This window comes from Schistocerca americana, chromosome 8 (genome assembly GCF_021461395.2).
Source record: "Schistocerca americana isolate TAMUIC-IGC-003095 chromosome 8, iqSchAmer2.1, whole genome shotgun sequence".
Lineage (NCBI taxonomy): Eukaryota > Metazoa > Arthropoda > Insecta > Orthoptera > Acrididae > Schistocerca > Schistocerca americana.
The window spans coordinates 446,455,931-446,477,662 of NC_060126.1; the positions used below are offsets into that span (position 1 = coordinate 446,455,931).

General features: G+C 43.8%; 1 protein-coding gene across 3 annotated transcripts in view; it reads left to right on the forward strand.

Annotated features, from left to right (window-relative positions):
* Positions 1 to 373: 373 nt before the first annotated feature.
* Positions 374 to 21,732, forward strand: part of LOC124544766 (zinc finger protein 420-like) — a 165,936-nt gene continuing 144,577 nt past the window's right edge. For all 3 annotated transcript variants that reach the window (XM_047123442.1, XM_047123444.1, XM_047123443.1), the window contains exon 1: positions 374 to 1,003. The gene's annotated coding sequence lies outside the window, so the exon portion shown is untranslated. The remainder of the gene's footprint in view (positions 1,004 to 21,732) is intronic.

Here is a 21,732-nt window from a genome sequence, read left to right on the forward strand (position 1 = left end):
GCGTCCTCCAGTGCTTGAAGGGTACTTCTCATGGTAGCGTCCCTTCATAAACAAAAAAAAAAAACCTCAATACTTTATAGAAGAGGGGGAACATGGGGTTTGGTTATTGTGACTGTACTTATATTTATAGCAGATACTTTAAAATGACTGAATGATACTTGTCTTGTTGGAGCGAGACCGAATAGTTTCTGCTTGAATTGGTTATACGAGTTACATCGTTATACAAAGTGTTCCATTTGTCTTACTTACTACTTTTTTTAATTTTAACTCTCAAAAAATGTATTAAGTTCAACGGCATTTATAGTAAAATAGTGTCATTCCTTATTTAAGAGGCAATGATTAATAACGTCGTTTCTTACTCTGATCTCAGATGCTACGCTCATTTCAGAAGTTTACTGTCACATGAAAATCGTATGCTATGTCCAACTCCCTACCAGACAAACACAGTGTTATGATTGCTTTGCGTCTTCGTAAACAGGCTGCGAAACATCGTCGTGTGGAAAGTTTTTATACTTTGCGTTGATCATCAGAGCAGAAAATGTTTCACCTACTTGCCGAAGGTTGGCCAGAGAATCTCATGTGTGCTACTGCCTTTAGAGACTCGCACCCTATAATATTGCCGCAAAAGTTTGAATTTTAGGAAGTTTCATTTTCCCGTAAGTCGAAATATATGGTTAAATGTGGTGTTAGTTTCGTGTTCTTTGTGCATATGCGGTGCCTCGAGTCCTCTTGGGAGAGTTCTGTGTTTATTAATTTTCTGAAATACTAAGTGGAGAAAGTTGTTATTGTAATACATAAATATATCAACAAAACTGCAAGGCATATAAGAAGAACCTATTATTTCGTAGCCAACAGTATTTTGCGGTTTAATTATATTGTTATTGCAAATAATCAACAACAAAAGAAATGTAAGCGTCTTCAAAAATTTTATGAGTATGCAGATGTGTGGTGAAACGTAAACATTTCTTTGTGTCAACGAAGTGCTCATCGAAATCAGCATTATGTAAGTACAGCAAAACTATTCTTACAAATTTATGGTTAGTAAAAAACGATCACATCAGACGTGACTTAAAAGCCGCCACATGCCAGTATAAGTCTGTATAGATAAATTTGCCTAGCGCTTGTCAATTTCCCAGTTTACATTCCTCATGGTTTACCTTTGCTGCCCAGTAAAATAATTTAAAAACAATATGTCAAGTTTTGTTTATTTACATGCCAAACATGTTTAACACATGGAGAAACAGTATTTTTTTTTTAGAATGTTATGTGCGATCATTGGATCTATTTTGTAGTCGATTGGAGTGGCCTGACATTTAATACTGTTAGTACTCGAGTTAAGACCAGTGCAAGACAAAAGATTTTCGACTTACTCATAAGTCGTTGTTTCTACACGACATTGTTTGCATCGTTTGTTTGGAGAGGTGGGTTTCCAATGTCGCAGGTGGGGCAGTTGCACTACATTTTTCGACAATCAAAAGCTGACCTAAATATATAAATTAAAAATTGACTGATGATCATAAGGAAACCTTGTCATGGGTGGACACCGAATCGACTAAATGAATGATCACCAGCATTTTATGAGAACTCTGATAATTATGTCCTTATATTTTTTTAAAAACCTTGAATTCACAGTATTAAAACAGTTCTCCTCATGATGAAATATCAATAAATCTAACATCATTAATATTTACTTTAAAAAATTGTAGTTGAAGACGGGTAGGGCATGTGTGAAGTAGAATCTGTTTTTACTAGTGAACATTAATTTCATTATACTAATTTATAGATAAATCAGTAATGAACATATTTAGACCTCAAGCCAGCCGCTGTGGCTGAGCGATTCTAGGCGCTTCAGTCTGGAACCACGCGACTGCTACGGTCACAGGTTCAAATCCTGCCTCGGGCCGTGATGTGTGTGATGTCCTTAGGTTAGTTAGGTTTAAGTAGTTTTAAGTTCTAGGGGACTGATGACCTCAGATGTTAAGTCCCATAGTGCTCAGAGCCATTTAGACCTCACTTTCTATGTGAATAACCTTGTGAGGAAGTTTTGTTACATTGTAAATAACTTACAGTGCAGTGTTACTGTAAGTACTGTGTACCTAAAGATTTTAAGTTAAAAAAAGCACACAAAAAACTCTGCAGATTACTACTTGTCCTCTGCCAAAATGTCTAAAGTTTCCAGAACATTCATAAGATAAGGTACATTCCTGACATGTTTGATGTCTGGCTTTGGGAGAATAGCAAGAAGTTTTCCAACTTTATGTAGTATACATCCTCTTCATCAACTTCGAACACTTTTGCTGAGTCTGCTATAGATCTCATACACATGAAGAACAGTCTGTGAAATTGCAGCATGCCTGTAGTTTGCTGAAATCCTTCTTGCAGTTTGAAACTCCAACAAAATAAATTTTCCTGGCACGAACTTATCAACAGCTGGTGATGACTCCGTACCTTCTTCGAAATTATTTGTCTTTAGGCCTTTGAAATATGCTTGTTCATCAATGAATACCCAGTGTACATCTTTCATCTATACAGATTCTAAATCTGTATAGATGAAAGAATGTACACTGGGTATTCGCTGAAAAACTTGATTTCAATTGTGTTATTCATATAATGTTTTTGCAAGATAATTATTTTCCCAGTTGCTAGATCTGCAAAAGAGTTGACATCCTTTACACAAGGTAACTGCCTGCTGATTTTATTACTTGTGAAAAAGTTAACAGGATGAAGTTTTCATGTCTTTTAAGAAAATGTTCTCTTTACCTTCTTAGTCAGGGTTTCCCATACAAACTTTTTATGAATGCTGATGATTTTATTAGGGAATGGAAGAAAGCACCTTTTTTATGGGAGAAGCAGCTTTGCTGAGGGTCTGAAGACATTTATGTGATTTTATCTGGGAAGCAGGTTATCTTCAGTTAGTACAAATTTTGGTTTAATCCTTTACTTTCTTTTTAGGTCAGCTTTCTTCCTATGGTGATCAATTAAAAAAAATTTCACAGGAGGATGTCTTTATCTTCATATTTTCCTATCTTTTTCTATCGTTTTCTTTTTGTGTATGGGTACTGCATTTGCTGGCAGCTTTGTGCAACTTTTCTCGAAGTTGTCTCTTATGCTTTGTGAACATTTTTTTCCCCACTTTCTGTATAAATAAGAAGTTGATATAAAGTCGTAGATAGGCACAACAAAACGACTTTCACAAATAAACCTTTTGACCTGTAACGCCTTCGTAAAAAACACACACACACACACACAGATGGCTGCAGTCTCAGCCAACTGAAGCCTGAGTGTAGCTTCAGTTGCCTGAGACTGCAGTCACGTGTGTGAGAGTTGTGTGTGTGGGGGGGGGGGGGGGGAGGTCTGTTTTTGATGAAGGCCTTACTGGCCGAAAGTTTTATTTGTGACAGTCTTTTTGTTGTGCCTATCTGTGACTCAGCATCTCCGCTATATGGTGAGTGGAAACTTTCCTTTTCATAATATTGTTACAGTCCATCCTGGATTTTCCACTGTTTGATACGTTGATATTAGTGTGAACTTTTAAGGCACATTTATTCCAATCAGCATAACTTAAAAATGACAAGAAGTTTTAAATGGTTTAGATTTCAGTCACAACCCAAAAAAAGTTACGGGTGGGACAGAATTAATTTCAACATTTATATATGTGGCCATTTAAATATTAAACACTGCTTTAGGTGTATTTATCAGGTTTTCTTACTCTTAATTTAAAATCAACAAAATTGCTGTAATTGCTGAGTTACAGAGTAAACTTTTTCATGTTTTTTTGTCACAGGTGGGACACTAAGTACAGAGCTGTTTTTGTAAATAAATTGCATGCTTAATATCTTACCTTTCATAAAAAAATAACATTCTGCTCTTGAAACTTAATAATTGAGACTGGTACGATGGCTGCCAATATAAAAAGAAAACTTTTTGCCCTCCATCCTCATCTACAGAAGTGCTGACATCATTCAATTGCATTTACTGAAATAATTTTGTAACTTTGATAATTTTTTTCAGGATTCCATAATTTAACTAACGTAGGCTCAGAAAACTATGACATAAATTTAACTGAAAATAAAATTTAAAAAAGTGTCAGGCTCATTTTCACATGAAATCGCCCAGAAGCAACAACAAAATCTTCTTAAATAATCTCTAAACAATAGATTATTTGATACAAAAGTTTTCAAAGTATTGTACTGTGTCATAACATAAAAAAAAGAAACCGACGTTTTGGACACTGTTGCAATAGCCGTCTTCTGTAAATGTGCCTGAAATGTTGGTTAGCATAGGGGGTTTTTACATAATGGCATGGCATGGTACCCAGAAAACATTTATATCAACTGACTATGGCTGTGGAAGCCTAAGCAATTGTAGTGAATTATTTGTTAGTCAGATCATATGTACGAGCATATGTTTTTGTAATTTAGAGGAGGCTCCTTCATAAACACTGTGTATGCTGTCGATATTGTTTTCCTGTGTTGCATTTGACTTTAAATTGGTTGTATTAAAATGATAGTGAACACACATACAACACATATAGGAAGAACAGTATGGATATTCCATACCTCGACAGTGGTGAAAAAGGACATTAATTGGGCATGAAGTTACTAAAAAGTCTGCATAGTAGTGCAAATGACACTAACTGTCCAAAGAAGCTTGGGCTATCTGGTGAAAAAGGAATTATTTGGTTCTAAAGAGTATCTGTTAAACTGCATTTGTATATACCATTGTTTACAGTCAAACAAAGGAAGTGTGTGTGTGTGTGTGTGTGTGTGTGTGTGTGTGTGTGTGTGTGTGTGTGTGTGTGTGTGTGTGTTTTACTGACGAAGGCTGTGGCTGAAATCTATATGTGAGTGTCTTCTAATTGTGTCTGTCTGTGACTTGATGTGCATTCTTTATGATCAGTAATGCTAGAGAGTGTAATCAGAATAGTCGCTCCTTAGGAAACAAGTGATAACGAATGTTTTCTGTTTTTGACGTGGCCTATAGTTGACTACATTTACTGTGCACAGAGTACTCGTGCAGGATTAAAAATAAAAATTCACTTAAATTCAAATATGATACCATTTGGATGCATATGCTTACATGTGTTAAAATATATACATATTTTACGCAGAGACGTACAAAAGCTTCTTTTCATAATAGAAGTTTTGCATAGGTGATACTTTTGTACTAGGTAATACCCTATAACAAGCAAAGGTTTGTGTAACTGTCTAGTGTTAGTGCCACATGCCTATCTCCAGTATTTTGGTTAGGAGTAAAATTAAAAATGATAGCACTGAAGTGTCACATGCACAGACAGTACTTGAATGGAAGTGAGTATGTAGGCCAGAATGGAAAAATACAAAGAATTGTGGTTACAGTTTCCATACTCTTTGAATGATTTTTCACTTCAAGTGTTTTCATTGTCCCTTTTATTTATTTAATGCCCAGTATTCTGATAGGTTTGATAATGCCTGCCACAAGTTCCTCTCTTGTGTGAAGCTCTTCATTTCAGAGTAGCACTAGCACCAAACATCCTCAATTGTTAGTTTGGTGTATTCCATTCTCCTCCCCTTCTGTTTTTGCCCTCTACAACTCTCTCTAACACCATGGATATTGCCTGATGTCTTAACCAATATCCTATCATCCTTTCACTTGTTCTTGTCAGTGTTCTCAGTTCTTTGTTTGCCATTCTACAGTGAACCGCCTCATTCCTTACCAAATCAGCCTAATTTTCAACATCCTTCTATAACCTTACACCTCAAATGCTTCGATTCTCTTCTCCTAGAGTTTTCCCAGTTTGATTCACTACCATACAGTGCTGTGCCCAAAATGTTCATTCTTAAAATTTTCTTCCTCAAAGTAAGCGCATTCTTTGATAGTAAAACACTTATTTTGACCAGAAATACCCTCTTTGCTTATGCTAGTCTGCTCTTTGTCTGCTATGTCTTATTTTACTTCCAAGGTAGCAGAACTCCTTCACTTTGTCTGTTTTGTGGTCACCAGTTTTTAATAAGTTTTTCACTAATCTCATTTGTGATATTCCTCATTACTTTCATCAACCATTGGTTTGCTCTTAATCCAAATTCTGCACTCAGTCAGTCTGTTCATTCAATTCAGCAGACACTGCAGTCCTTTTTATTTATCACTGAGGACGGCAGTGCCATCAGTGAACCTTATTGTTGATGCCCTGCACTCTAAATTTTAATCTCAATCTTTAAAATTCCTTTTATTGCTGTCATTACTTCTACAATGTATAAACTGTGCAGTAAGGACTGAAGACCACATCCCTGTCGTGCAGCCTCCTAATCCAAGCACATTGTTTTGGCCTTCCATTCTTATTGTTTCCTCTTGGTTTGTATACATATTGTATATTACTCAAACTTTTCTATAGCTTACTCCTGTTTTTCACAAAATTTCAAACATGTTGCAAAATTTTACATTGTTGAGCACTTTTTCTTGGTGAACAAATCCTATGAATGTCCCCCAAGGGGTCTCACCACTCTTTGAGTTCGTGGTTGACTACCATTGGGCCTCAGCCTTTGCAGCATCTTTTCTCTTCAATGCTGCATTTCTATCCTCCTGCTGTTCTTTTTATCCTCCCTTGGAGAACAAGTCTGGGATATTTTTGGGAATGTGTTCTGTATTTTCAGTAGCTTGACATCAGAACAGTCCCTCCACTGTTTTTTCTTTTTTCTTCATTCTCCATCTCCTGTCCTTCCTCTGCTTTGGCATTTGCGGTCCCTCTTTGTTTCTTCTTCCTCCCTGTGTGCTCCTAAAGGCCGGCCCATACTTCGGCTGCATAACAGGTGACTGGGTAATGTGTAATTCCCAGCCGTATGTCATCCGGTAGGGTTCGCATGTACCCCCTGGTTCAGGCCAGGCACAGGAAGGGGTGATTGCCAGAGCTATTAACTTCCCAAATTCCCAGTTGGTATCTCTGTCAGAAGTTTGGGAGGTGTAACCTGAGGTGTGAACAATCACATAAGGTGGCTCTGAGGTGGGCCCCCAGTTTGAAGGAGCAAGCCATTGGAGACTCTGGCAATCATGGGGGATTTTTTCACAATGAGTCAGTCACCATCTCAGTCTGTGTGTGCTTAACGTAAGTGGAATGAGGCTAAAGTTTCCAAGATTCTCCCATCTGCACCTCGGTTCCTCATTATATCACTTACTGAAGGAGTTTAATCCATTTATTACTGAAAAAGATGTTGATGCAGTTGCCAGCCCTGTGAAATCCTGCTCTCATTTATGCAATGGCACTTTGCTTTTGGAGACTAATTGTGATTCTCAAGCACACCTGCTTCCGACTTTGTTACTCCACGGCTATCCTGTTCATGCCGAGGCCCATTGAATGCTGAATTCTTCGCAGGTTGTTATTTACACTAGGGTGCTCAATGGTCTGACCGAGGGAAAAATCCAACTTCTCTCTGATGAGGGTGTTACTGCAGTCCATTGAGTCATGAAAAAGGTTGATGCATCCTTAGTGCCTATATGCACTCTTTTTCTTGTGTTTGATAGACTAGTGCTCGCAACAATAACCAAAGCAGGCTATGAAGTCATCACAGTCTGACTGTACATTCTGAACCCAATGCTCTGCTGCCAGTTTCAATGTTATAACCACACTCAAATGTCCTGTCGACACCCGACCAAATGTGTTACTTGCGGTAGGGATGCTGTTGAGGGCAATTGCCTGCCTCCCCCTTCCCGTTGTATCAATTGCGACGGAGACCATGCAGTCTCATTGAAAGATTGTCCCGTGTATTTTGATGAGTGGGCTGTCCAGGAGATCTGGGTGAAGGAAGAAATGCTTTACCCTGTCTCTTGAAAGTTGCTGGCTAGTTGAAAGCCCTGCGTTTTACCGTCTTGCTCTTATAGTACCGTTCTTGCTACACCTCACTCCACGAAGGACAAGGCCACACAGACTTGCAACCTCGGATTCAGCACAGCAGTTCTAAAATCGTCCAGTGTTACAATAACATCCCTGTCTCCTACTCCAGCTGTGCAACAAACCCCCAAGTTGTCACCTCTGGCATCAAAATCACCAGCTACACAACTGGCAGGCTGGGAAGGACAGAAGGAATACTCCCATGAAGACTTTTTACATCCCTCCAGCCAACAAACATCCGAGTCTTCATCACCAACCATAAAGGCTCCAAGAAATCAAACAAAGGCGAACGGTCTTCTCCTTCGTTGACTTGGAGATCCTCTTCAACTGCATTTCTTTCCAATCTGCTTCAACCTTCCACCCAAGGATGGCTTTCCATCTCATGAGAGTGTCGTGCTGCTCATCCGGAATGATTATGGACAGATTGTCTCACTGAACATCCAGCTGCAAGCTGTCACTCTTCACATTTTCCTTCCTCATTTCACCTTTCCTCTTTGTACCTTCTACATCCCTCCATCATTTGGTGTCATTAGGGCAGACTTCCTCCAGCTTATTGGCCAACTCCCTCAGACCTTTTTGGTACTCGGTGACTTTAATGCACACCATCCCTTGTGGGGTTCTTCCAGAACCTGTCCAAGAGGTGGCCTCTTAGCTGACCTCAATCAACTCTACCTCATCTGCCTGACTCTGGAGCACGCACATTTCTTTCAGACTTGATGCATGCAATGTATCTATATTTGTCCGTCCAAGTTCTGCGATTGCTATTTTTAGAAATGTCCTTTTCTCTTCAACTGAACTCTCCTCGGTGTTATTCATTATCACAGTATCTACATCTTTAGAAAACTTGAAATCATCTCACCGTTCCTCAGTACTTTATTATCCCACTTCTTTTCACATTTATTCATCCAGATGATCCACTTAAATTTCAGTCTACTCTTTCTTATTGCTGAATTGTGGCACAAGTCTGTATCTGCTCGTGGGTAAGCATTTCAACCCAATATCTGATTTTGGAATTTCTGCCGGACCATAATGTAATACAGCAGGAATCATCCTGTGTCTCCAGGACCTTTCCAAGTGTACCGTGTCCCCGTGTGATTTTTGAACAGTGTATTTGCTATTGTGAGCTTATATTTATTGCATAACATAATTGATCTCTGTCTCCCCCCCCCCTCCCCTCCCAGCGGGCTCCACAGTTCTTTCTTGAGTTCATGCATGGTGCCCATAGAGTCTCGAGCTATTGCAGCCATTTCTTCCTACACGGGCTATGTGTCCTTCCCTGTGCTCCTCCCTCCCCATCCTCGTTCCTTTCCTGCTGCCCTCGCCTCCCCCTCTCTAGGTGTTCTTACTTGTATCGACCTGGCTATCCACCTGGTTTCCTGTATTTCTTGCAGTTTTGTTTCCGTTGCCTTTTCTCTTTCTTTCTTTTTGGTCACGCTTTGGGGTTTGACCTACACTTCTAAATTTTCTGTCTTTAGTGTGAGTCATTTTGGGAAGAACCCCCTCCCTAGTGTCTGTGCCATGGCTTCCTCTCCTCCCATTCCTTGCCAGTGCACGTGGTGGGGTTGTAATGTACCCATCTGGCTTAGCCCTCTGCCAAAAGAGGGATCACATTTCTGATACCAGAGCTGTTGGCTCCCCATGTATGCCCAGGAATGGTTGCAGGTCATTCTGGAGCATCGGAACTCTCAGCAATGACCGCAGTGCCAGACAGCCCTTGCTGTGGCCAGGTGGTGCCAAGGGGAAAGCTCCTGATTGGAATGGGTGGTATCAGGGTGAATGCTTTGTGAGTGAAGCATATCAAACTCTAACAGTCTGGCTATCCTCCTACGGACATCTCTTCGAGTGGTAACGGATCCTTGAATGCTGCTTTTTATGACCCTGAAGTATTCCCTTCCCTTTCCTTGCTACACCTTGGGAGGATGGCCAGGCTCACTGGCTTGAAGTGAAACACTTTCCCTGCTAGCTGGACTATACTAGGATGGATGGGGACATATTCACCGCCACAAAGCCGCTATTTTTTGTGGAAAATTTCCAAGACAAGTGTGGCGAAGTGGAGTCTCTCAGTAAGATGTGGTTGGATTCCATGCTGATCAAATCTTCTTCTGCCACCCAATCTGCAACTCTTTGTGCTTGTGATCATCTTGGTAATGTCCTGGTGTCTGTCACACGTTACCAGTCTTTGAATATGGTCCAGGGAGTCATTTTTTGTGGGGACTTCATCCTTCAAACTGATGAGGAACTCCGGGATACGTGCGCTGATACCGTCGCCTTTATTCTGGCTTTTGAGGAAGATAACACTCCCAGAGGAGGTCAAGGTTGTGTGTTATTGGTGTGATGTGAAGCTGTACATCCCGCCACCCATGAGGTGTTTTCTGTGCTTGTGTTTCAAGCACATGTCTTCCTGATGTATGGCAAACCCTCTAGGTTGTGACTGTGGACACCCACTCCATGATTGGCACCCCTGTGTTCTGCCACCTGTGTGTGTAATTTGTCAAAACCGTCACTCTTCATGCTCACCAGATTGCCTGGCTTACAAGAAGGAAATAAAGCTACAAGAGTATAAATCCCTAGATCATCTATCTTACACTGGGGCTTTTCAAAAATATGACTGACTCCACCCTGTGTTGATGACATTTACTTTCGCCTCAGTTACATGCTTTACTGTCCCCATCTCCTGTCTCCTCCCTTGCGGTTCCTGCACCTTCCAGTTATCTCTCCCCTCCCCAACCAAAGACGTGGCCCCCTGTTTTGGTGCCCACTGCTGATGAGACCCCTCTCCCCAGCATATCTCAGGTCAGAGTCCTGCTAACACGATGCAGTCTGTGCGCACTCTTGGTTCTGGATATTGCAGAAGCTAAGTTCCAGGATAACCCCCCCTCCCCTCCCAGTGCCCCCAGATATGCCATCTGCCTCCTTGCAACCTGAGTCAAAAATCTTATTTATGGATATCATCCCGTTGTTGTTGGTGACGGATGGTGACCCAATGGCATCATTGGCTCCAGCACATTTGCGTCCCATTTAGGTACCTGCTCCATGATTGTTCACTGGAACTGTAATGGATACTATCGTCACATCTCAGATTTGCAATCTCTTATTGCCTCTTACTTGACAACTTCTTTTAGTCTCCAAGAATCTCATTTTACTGATGGTCACTCACCGACCCTTCGTGAGTTCCATGCTTTCTGTCAGAAACGTTTTGGCCATTTGAGGGCTTTTGATAGCATCTGAACTTTGGTCTGTACAGATATTTTTCACGCGTGGATACCGGGTCGTATCACATTGGAAGCGTTTGCCATTCAGGTCCACTTGGACTCTGTCGTCACAGTTTGTAATCTCTATCTTCCTCCTGACAGGCCAACTACATCTGCTGCTCTCCTTCTGCGGCTCCTCCCCCCCTTCCTCCTCCTTCTGGATTTTAATACCCATCACCCTTTGTGAGGCAGTGCTTCTTCAACTAGCCGGGGGCTCCTCATTGACCAATTTTTTGTGGACCATGACCTGTGCCGTCTTAATGATGGTTTCGCTACTCATTTTAGTGCTGCATATGGAACTTTCTCTGCCTTTGATTTTTCACTTTCTTGCCCTCTCTTTCCTCCTTCCTTACACAGGTTGCCACACAGTGACCTCTGTGACAATGAGCACTTCCCGTTGATTCTGTCGTACCCTTCCCACCTCCCGATGACCAGATTTTCCTGCCAGGCTTTCCATTGTGCTGATTGGCCTCTCTATATCTTCTTTGTCAGGTTGTATTTATGAAGTCATTCGTGATATGTCTGAAAAGATAATTCGTGCTGCTGGCATTGCTGTTCCTTGCTTGACGGGCCCTGTTCCCCGTCGGCCAGCTCTTTGGTGGAGCATGGCCATTGATCCTCTATCTGTGACCATTGTCATGCCTTGCAACATCTTAAGTGGCTCTCATCCTCTGCTGGTCACTTATCCAGCTGCCTTCCTCCTCCAGAAACAGTGTCGCATATATGTTTTACTCGTTATCAGGTGGAATCCTACAGTGAACCTTTCATTGAATGGGAGCTTCTTCAGGGCCTCTCTTCTTCCCACAGTTCAGCTTGTGGCCCTGATTCCATCCATAACCAAGTGCTTCAGCACCTCATTCCTCCACAACGCTAAAATCTCCTCCAGGTGTTTAACTGTATTTGGTTCCAAGGCATTTTTCCCTCTCAATGGAGAGACAGTATTGTGCTTCCTGTCCTTAAGCCTGGTAAGGATCTGTTGTCCTTTGATAGTGACCAGCCCATTAGCCTGACAGATATCCCGTGCAAATTACTAGAATGGATTGTGGCTCTTTGGCTCAATTGGATCTATGAATATCGGGACCTTTAATCTTGTTACCAGTGTGGCCTTTGGGAGGGATGGTCTTCGATCAATCATCCGCTTTGATTGGAAACTGCAGTTCAGCAGGCCTTTTCTCAGTGCCACCAGCTTATCGCAGTTTTCTTCAATCTTCGTAAGGTCTATGACACAGCTTGGTACCATCACAGGCTCCTTATGCTCTATGAATGGGGTCTTTTAGGGCACTCCTCATGATTTTTATTCACCAGTTCCTGTCCCACTGGTTGCGCAGAGACTGGTTTGGCACTGTTCACAGCTCTCTTTGGATCCAGGAGAGTGGCATTCCACAGGGTTCCCTATGAAGTGTGCTTCTGTTTCTAATCACTATTATTGGACTTGTGGCCTCTGCTGGACTGTTGATCACCCTCGCCTTGTTTGTGGGTGATTTCTGTATTAGGCCTAACTCTTGCTCAGTGGCCTCTGCAGAATGACAACTCCAGGGTGCCCATCCAAGTGAACACTCAATCTTTTTTTTTCAATTCTCTCCTCCTTAAGTTGAGGGTGGTGCATTTCTGTCGCCATACTACAGTCCATCCTGATCCAGAGCTCTACCTCGATGTCCAGCATCGGAATGTGGTCCCCCAGTTCCGTTTCTTGGGTCTTCTTTTTGATGACAACCTTACTTGGTTGCCCCATATCTGTCGTCTGAAGGTTGGCTGTTTGCGTAATTGGAGTGTTCTTCGCTTTCTTGCCCACACCTCGTAGGGTGTGGATCTTGCGATACTTCCCCACCTTTGCTGGGTATTTGTTCTGTCCTGTCTGGACTATGGCTGTCAAGTTTGTGGATCAGCTGCTCCTTCCATACTACTTCTCTTGGACCCAGTTCACCTTTGTGGTATCCTTTTACCCACTGGTGTCTTTCGCACTAGCTCTGTCGATAGTCTTCTTCTTGAAGCTGCTGGGATCCCTTGGCTTTTGATTCAGCAGTCCATAGCTCCTGGCTTCCTGTGACATCAATATCCACTCTTCTCCTGCTCACCCTTCCTATTCTCTTCTTTTCATTGTTTTGTGCTCCCCGTCCTTGGGTGGTTTACCGGTTGGGCTCAGCCTCGTTTCCCTCCACTGTGATTTCCCTCTTCCCTCCCTGTCCTTTTCTCCACATGTTCTCTCCTGACCCCCCACCCCCCACCCCTCCAGTTAGTTCCTCGACAACAGATTTGGAATTTGAATGGATCTCTTCCAGCGACCAAAAGCCTCCATTGCTCCAGTGATGCTCTGTTGCTTGTTCTGAATGCTCTTATGGCAGTTTCAGGATGCCATTGCTTTACGCTGATGGCTCTAAATCTGCTGATCATATAGGATATGCCTTCGTGCCTTCTGTTGTCATGGAACGACATCTCTTGCCTGCCACGTGCGAGGCGTTCACTGCAGAATTTGTGGCCATCTATCGGGCTCTTCGTTTTATTAAATTTTCCATCTTCACCTGAATTTTGTTATGTACAGGCTCAGTGAGTAGCCTTCATGCTATCACTTGGTGTTTTTTGTGCCACCCCTTGGTCTCTGCTATCCACATTCTTGCTAATCTTGGTGGTGCTTGTTCAGTTGGGCTGGGGGACCAACCACCTACCTCCATTCTCCGTGACCCCTACACATGCACTAAATATGGCCTCCCACCTCCCTTGTCTTGAGTGTTAGCAGATGACCCTGGCAAATTATATCTGTCCTTGGTTTTCTTTGTCAGAGTGGTTCGTTCTCTAAGATACAAGTCCTTTAATTTTCCTCTGGCATTCGAGTCCCTCAGTTTGCGTAGGCATTGGTTACAGAGGCCTTGACCTCGCCTCCACACTGGCCAGGTTCTTCCCGCCTTTTCCCTACATTTTGTCTCATCTGTTGTGCTCTTTTGTTTCCCCTTTTCTTGTGTCTTCTTCCATTGGCATTGTCTGCTAGAAATCTCCATCTTCTTTCGATTCCGCATCATTGATTGCCCACCATATCTAGACTAATCCTTTGCATTTCCTGTTTCAGATTTTCTGGCTTTCCTACTGCATTCAGACTTCTGACATTCCATGCTCTGACTTGTAGAAAATTATTCTTTCATTGGTTTTTCTATTTTTTTCTTGTGGCTATCTCCCCCATGGCAGTCTCTTCCCCTCCCCCATCCTAAGATCCGAATGGGGTACTAAAATGGAATCTTAGGCCAATGGAGATATCATCATCACCTGTCCCCCCCCCCCCCCCCTCCCGCCATTTGCAGGCCATGTGTTGTGTAGATAAACCTTACGCATCTTTAATGCAATGGTTTCCAATTGCTAGAAGTCATAACTGTGATTGTAAATTTTCTGTCTCGGACATATCACAAGCTTGCTTTTTAAAACTATATTACTATACATACACTGTATGTTGTGGATGGATATGTGTGTGTGTGCGCGAGTGTATACCCGTCCTTTTTTCCCCCTAAGGTAAGTCTTTCCGCTCCCGGGATTGGAATGACTCCTTACCCTCTCCCTTAAATCCCACATCCTTTCGTCTTTCCCTCTCCTTCCCTCTTTCCTGATGAGGCAACCGTTGGTTGCGAAAGCTAGAATTTTGTGTGTATGTTTGTGTGTCTATCGACCTGCCAGTGCTTTCGTTCGGTAAGTCACCTCAACTTTGTTTTTTATATATAATTTTTCCCACATGGAATGTTTCCCTCTATTATATTGATACTATACATACACTGTTACTCTCCCCCCCCCCCCCCCCCCCCCCCCTCCCACTCTCCTCACCAATGGGGGAGAGTTGCTGAGATGCTGAAAAACCTGACCTGACAGACCCTTGAAGGTAAATGTCAGCCATCCATTGAAAGTATGCTTACGAAATTTCAAGAACCAGTGAAGAACCTAGGAAATACTATAACCCTGTGCATGTTGCTCTGTATCACAAAGGCAGAATTTGACTTATTACAGTGCACACAGAGGGATTTTAGGCACTCAATCTTCCCATGCTTCTATGCAAATGGAAGGGGAATAAACTGTAATATTCAGTACAATGGGAGGGTCCCTTTGCCATGCTGTGGAGTGGTTTGTCTGTTATAGGTTAAATGTTGATTGCGTGCGGTGGCGATATAAAATTTTTGACAGAAAGTGAGCTGACTTCGAGCTGGATTGTGGTTATGAGCAGTACTCGTACTGGACGAGCTATCCAGGCTTGTGACATAGTCCCACTCAAATCTTCTAGCAGCCAATGCCATTTTTCTACTTTTGAAGATTGGTATAGATTCTACAATGTGCCTTGCTGGATTAACACCCCCAAGAGAAATCATATGTTAGAGAATGACTTAACCACTGCCTATGAGTTGTTTCTCAGTGAATCTTTAATTCTGATTTGGATTGTGTACTGTACTCAAACTTCCTTTATTATTCAATCAGTAAGACCATTGCTCACAAGATGCACAGGTCTTGATTTGAATCTCAGCCTGCTTCACAGTTTTCATCTGTTGTGGAGTTACACTACAACAAACTCCCCACTGCAAACTAAAAGATTTCTTGTGGGAGTACAGTGTGTTTTGTACTGTTCACAAGATTCAAATTGCATTTCCTTACATTTGGAATTGACTGTTAGTCTTTCAGTATTTCACAAAAAAATTCTGCCGATGTTGTTCTCTCTCTGTACCTAACAGTGTTCCTCATGAAGAGCCAGAAAGCTATCAGCATTATCTCAGAAGTCATTTATATGTGTTGTGAACAGTAATATTCATATTGCACATCCTTGACCTATTTTTTGGTGCTAATTTAAGCTCTGAAGCTGCTTCCTTATTTTAGAGCATGTACTGGGTTCTGTCTTTTAAAAGCCTTGAGACAATTTGTATATCTGTAATGATAGTCTAGAAGCACACATTTTATATTTGTTTGGGAAGAATGTGGATGGGCTTTGGATGCAATGTTGATGTCAGAAGCATGTATTCAGTATCATTGCTGCTATTGAAATCCTACCGAATCTCACAAATTAAAGGAGATTCCACTTGGTTTCAGATTGTGAAATACATGCTGGTTACTTCAGCAGATTTTTTGGTGGCTTGGTGGTTGAGTCTCAGACTACAAATCCAAAGCTCTAGCATTTAATATTAAATGCATCCAAGATTTTTTTACCACTTTTCATTTCTTTCAGCTTTGAAATTGTATATATAAAAATACCTAGTTTCGCCATGGACTGGAGTCCATGTTAAATTGTAAGTCCTCTTTGTACTGGCAGGGTATACAGTTGAAAAGTTGGAGAAAAGAAAGAGCATAACAGAGACGTCTAAGAAAAATTAAAAGAAGGTTGCATATTTTGGGCAAGGATTCAGTAAGTTGCTAAGGTGGAAGGAAGACAACCAGTGAACGTGGGTTTGAGAGATCTGAGAAGGATATTGATGTACAAATAAACTGAACCAGCGTGGAAGTTGGTAAGAGAGTACTGGAAACAAGTTTCAGACATTTCATTTTGTTGTGTATGACTTCTTGGACACTGAGGTTGGTTGGTTGGTTGATTGATTTGGGGGGAGGGTACCAAGCAGCAAGTTTCAAAGAAACCATCCTGGCATTTGCCTGAAGCGATTTGGGGATATCATGGAAAACATAAATCAGGATGGCCAGACATGGGTTTGAACTGTCATCTTCCTGAATGTGAGTCCTGTGTGCTAACCACTGCGCCACCTCACTCGGTGGACGCTGAGGTGGCTATTAATAATATAGTTAATTAGACTACTCTGAATAAGTAATACTTTATTAATTACAACAAAACTTATCTTTGCTTGCCAGGATTGGCTGTAGCTATGAAACTGTAGAAGTGGACTTGCGGTTCAGAACACACTAAATGAGCCACGATTGCTGAGTGATGAACTGATAAAAGTTCAGAATGGTCGTACTGTGGCTTCACCACAGTCACTAGAAAACACAAGTTTGTAGACATTTGCTGAGACAGTTCTTATAGCATTGGCTCTTAGGCACAGTTCACAGGAGACAGAAGCTTCTTCATTCCCCGACTGCTGACATGGCCTGTGTCATGGCAAGTAGCAGCACAATGGTGTTACTCCAACAGGAACCTCTTGGAAAGTGGGCAGGATCCAGCCTTGAACAGAACTACCCTCCTGTCCTTCGGCAATGTTATTTTAGGGCAGAGGCACAATGGTGGTGCTTCGAAACTACGGTGTGTAGTATTTTTGCGGTGGTCGGTAAATACTTCTTGCGCTGCTCCCCTATGACGCCACATGCCTCCCCACCAAACATCTGCCCTGGCGTCAGATATGGAGATGGGTCACAGCTGGTAGGGTAGGGGGGGGGGGGGGGGGGATGGAGTGCCAATCCAATTGCAGAGGTGGATACCGAAACTTCAGTCACTACCGAGCACTCATCTGCAACCCTGCATCCATCCTGTGTGTGGCTGGAAACGCCAACCGAGAAACCAACCACAGGGGCACATTGGCGGCTGTAGGCGCAGAGGCAGTTGATGCAAGAAGCAGGCCACTGGAGACAATGTCTGGGACTTCTGGTCAGGCAACCGGATGCGACACAGTTACTGGCTGTGTCACGGGTTGTGAGCGCAACAGTGATGCTGGCAGCAGTGGCAGGTCGATGTCCATGAATGTCTCCTGCTGCAGAAACGACTGTGCTGTCGGAGATGACATCTGGGACTGTGATGGTGGCTGCTGCCTGCTCTGTTGTGTACTGTGAACAAAAAGGGGGTAACAGAATTTCTCTAAATGATTGGTTGAAGCTGGTTCTGATGCTGCCTTTGTGATCCCATCAGACTGTAGGTGATGTAGAGGGAACGGGACAACACCTCAGACATCGCACCTTGTTCCCATCTGTGACCTCTGCCAAATACATGAAAGGACACTGGTTGCTGAGGCTAAAACTGTGACTCGGAAGGAGGGACATAAGTTCTCTGTGGTGAACATTGAAAATGGAGCTGTCGTATGATGTCAACCATGAAGGTGCTCAACTGGGAACCTTCCAACTTTGAGCAGTGTGCAATATGATTACAGAAAAACTTTCAAAGCCTGGTCCTATATACAGGACCCCCTGCAGGTCCAGGGATTAGAATAGGCCTGAGGTGTTCCTGCCTGTCGTAAAAGGCAACTGAATGGAGCATCACACGTTTTGGCCTTTGTGTGATGGTCCCCTGTAGGGTTTGACCTCCAGTTTTCAAAATTTACCTGAAGTGCAAGTCAACTGGGGATGGGCGCCTTACATGATGCGTTGTGTCCATCGTGCTTTGAGATATTTAGCCCACTTTCTTGTAGTTGCACTGCAGTCCAGCTCATTCTCCATCTTTTGGGCGAGGACGCCTTCCTGGGTGTGTTTTCCACCATGCACTATGCAGTGTCGCTTTTTGCGCCGACAATGACCATGGACTTCTTTGCACCTCATATCCAGCACGGTAGCCAGTCCGCTGGGGTGGGGCCGCAATGTACCCTGTTGGTTGTAGCCCGCTCACAACACAGGAATCGCTCTGCTGATGCCTGCACTCCCCACGTATGCCAAGGAGTAGATGCCCGTCGTTCTGGGGCATCGGGACTCCCAGCAGTGGCCCTCCTGCCCGGTGGCCTTTGCTGTGGCTTGGTGGTGCCGGTGGTGAGGGCCCCTGGTCCCTGTGGGTAGCATCAGGGCGAATGACGCACGATGCAGTGTACCAGGTCATCACTTGCTGGTGATCAAACACCAACAGTCTCTAAGCGTTCCACGTCTCAGTACAATGCAAGAAAGTATGACCCTAAATCATTCCCCTCCCTAGCAACACCATGGGAGGAATGCCATGCTAAGGACAAATTCGGGGAGTTGGAGGGCTTGTCCAAAATGCGATCTGGGTCATACTTGATAAAAACAGCATCCTCTGCCCAGTCACGGACTTTACTCGCTTGTAACAAGTTGGGGGATGTTTCTGTTACAATCACGCAACATAAGAGCTTAAATATGGTCCAGGGTATTACCTTCCACAGAGACTTTCTTTTGCTGTCTGACGGTGAATTGCATGCCAATTTAGAGCGGCGAGATGTTCATTTCGTGTGGTGTGTCCATCGGCGTCAGAGTGATACCCAGGTTGCCATCGGTGCCTTCATATTGGCCTTCGAGGGTGACGCCTTACCCGAGAAGGTCAAGGTGGTGGTCTACCTCTGTGATGTCACACCATATATCCCTCCCCCTATGCGGTGCTTTAAGTGCTGGAAGTTCGGCCATATGTCTTCCCGCTGTACTTCCAGTGTCACATGTCGAGATAGTGGACATCCATCACATCCCAATAATCCATGTGCCCCGCCTCCCATCTGTGTCAACTGCGGAGAGCATCATTCACCTTGCTCGCCAGACTGTAGGATTTTACAGGAAGAAAGGAAAATCGTGGAATACAAGACCCTGGACCAACTGACCTACACTGAGGCTAAGTGAAAATATGAGCGCCTACGTCCTGTGGCTATGACCTCATACGCTGCCGCTATGAGAACAGTAGTAGGCACATCAGTTCCGTGAATTCCAGTCGACTCTCAGAGCCAGAAGGCTACACCTGCCCCCTTGATAATGGGGGGCACTTCGGCCCCTGTTGCTCCTGCACCACCTACCTCGGAAGACTGCTCCCCCCCCTCCCAACTATCAGGGACACCAGCCCCTCTTCTAAGCTGGAGAAGTGTAAGTCTTCTTCGGCTACTCTTGCCAGGAAGCGGTCCCTTGGGTCACTCCGTTCCCAGGTTTCTACCAATGGGAAAGATGACGTCCGCCAGTGACTGAAGTGCCCAAAAGCAGCTGGTCGTAGGGCTTCAGGATCATCCTCAGTCCCGACGACTGAATCAGTGAAGCCCTCCCATCCAGAGAAACCCAAGGAGCAGCAAGAAACGTCCAAAAATAAGACCCCTAAGACCAAGGAAATTGAGGTGGGACCCACACCACCGCTACCTACAAGCTCAGCGTCTGGGGATAAGGTGGAGATTATGGTGTCCGCTGAGGACCTGGATCTTGCTGGAGCCTCAGACACAATGGATATAGACTGCTCAGGCAATAAGTCGGTGGCAGCAGGTGACTCTGAGGCGTAAGCTGCCTCATTGTATGTTCCATGTCTTCCCAGTCTGATGATGACATCGTCCTCCAGTGGAATTGCAGTGGTTTCTTCCACCGTCTGGCTGAGCTACGGCAACTGTTAAGCCGCTTTCTGCATTGCCCTCAAGGAAATGTGGTTCCTGGCAATGCGGACCCCTGCCCTCTGCAGCTGTAAGGGATTTTACAGGAATCGTAGTGACTATAATCGAGTGTCAGGTTGAGTTTGTGTTAATGTCCTAAACTCAGTCTGTAGTGAAACTGTGCCCCTTCTAACCCCTTTTGAGGCTGTGGCTGTCAGAATAAGGATGACGCAGGAAATAACTTTCAGCAATGTATATCTTCCTGCAGATGTTGTAGTACCCCTGAATACATTGGCTGCACTGATTCATCAACTCCCTAAACCTTTCCTACTTTTGGGAGATTTTAACATCCTTAACCCCTTGTGTTGTGGCACTGTCCTTACTGGCTGAGGCAGAGATGTCGAAAATTTACTGTCTTAATTCGACCTCTGCATCTTAAATACTGGGGCTGCCACACATTTCAGTGTGGCTCGTGGTAGTTACTCAGCCATTGATTTATCTATTTGCAGCCCAGGACTTCTCCCACCCATCCACTGGAGAGCACATGACGATGTGTGTGGTAGTGACCACTTCCTCATCTTCCTGTCACTGACCCAGCGTCAGGCCCACGGGCGCCTGTCCAGATGGGCTTTAAACAAGGCAGACTGGGAAACTTTTACCTCTGTGGTCATCATTGACTCTCCCCCACACGGTAACATCAATGTGATGGCTGAGCAGGTGACTACAACAATCGTTACTGCAGCGGAAAATGCAATCACTCGCTCTTTAGGGTGCCCCCAGTGAAAGGTGGTCCCTTGGTGGTCATCAGAAGTCAATGAGGCAATTAATTAGTGTTGATGGGCACTACAGCGGCATAAGTGGCACCCTTTTCTGGAACACCTCGTAGCCTATAAGCCCACATTTGCGAACTTATCAAAAGATGGAAGCAGGAGTTTTGGGAGAGATAAGTCTCGACCATTGGGTGGCATATGTCACCTTCCCAATACTGGACGAAGATCAGACGTCTTTTTGTGTAGGAGACCCCAACAGGTGTTCCTGGCATTAACATCAATGGGATGTTATCTGCAGAAGCAAACGAAATTGCTGAGCACTATGCTTCAGCCTCTGCATCAAACTAACACCCCCCCCCCCCCCCCCCCCCCCCCCCCCCCCAGCCTTTCGCACCCTCAAACAAAGGATGGAAAGGAAAGTCCTCTCGTTCACTACATGCCACAGTGAACCCTATAACGCCACATTTACAGAATGGGAGCTCCTCAGTGCCCTTGCACATGCCCCGACACAGCTCCGGGGCCAGATCGGATCCACGGTCAGATGATTAAACATCTCTCATTTGACTACAAGCGACATCTCCTCATCTTCTTCAACCGGATCTGGTGCGATGGCATCTTTCCATCACAATGGCAGGAGAGTACCATCATTCCGGTGCTTAAACTTGGTAAAAACCTGCTTGATGTAGATA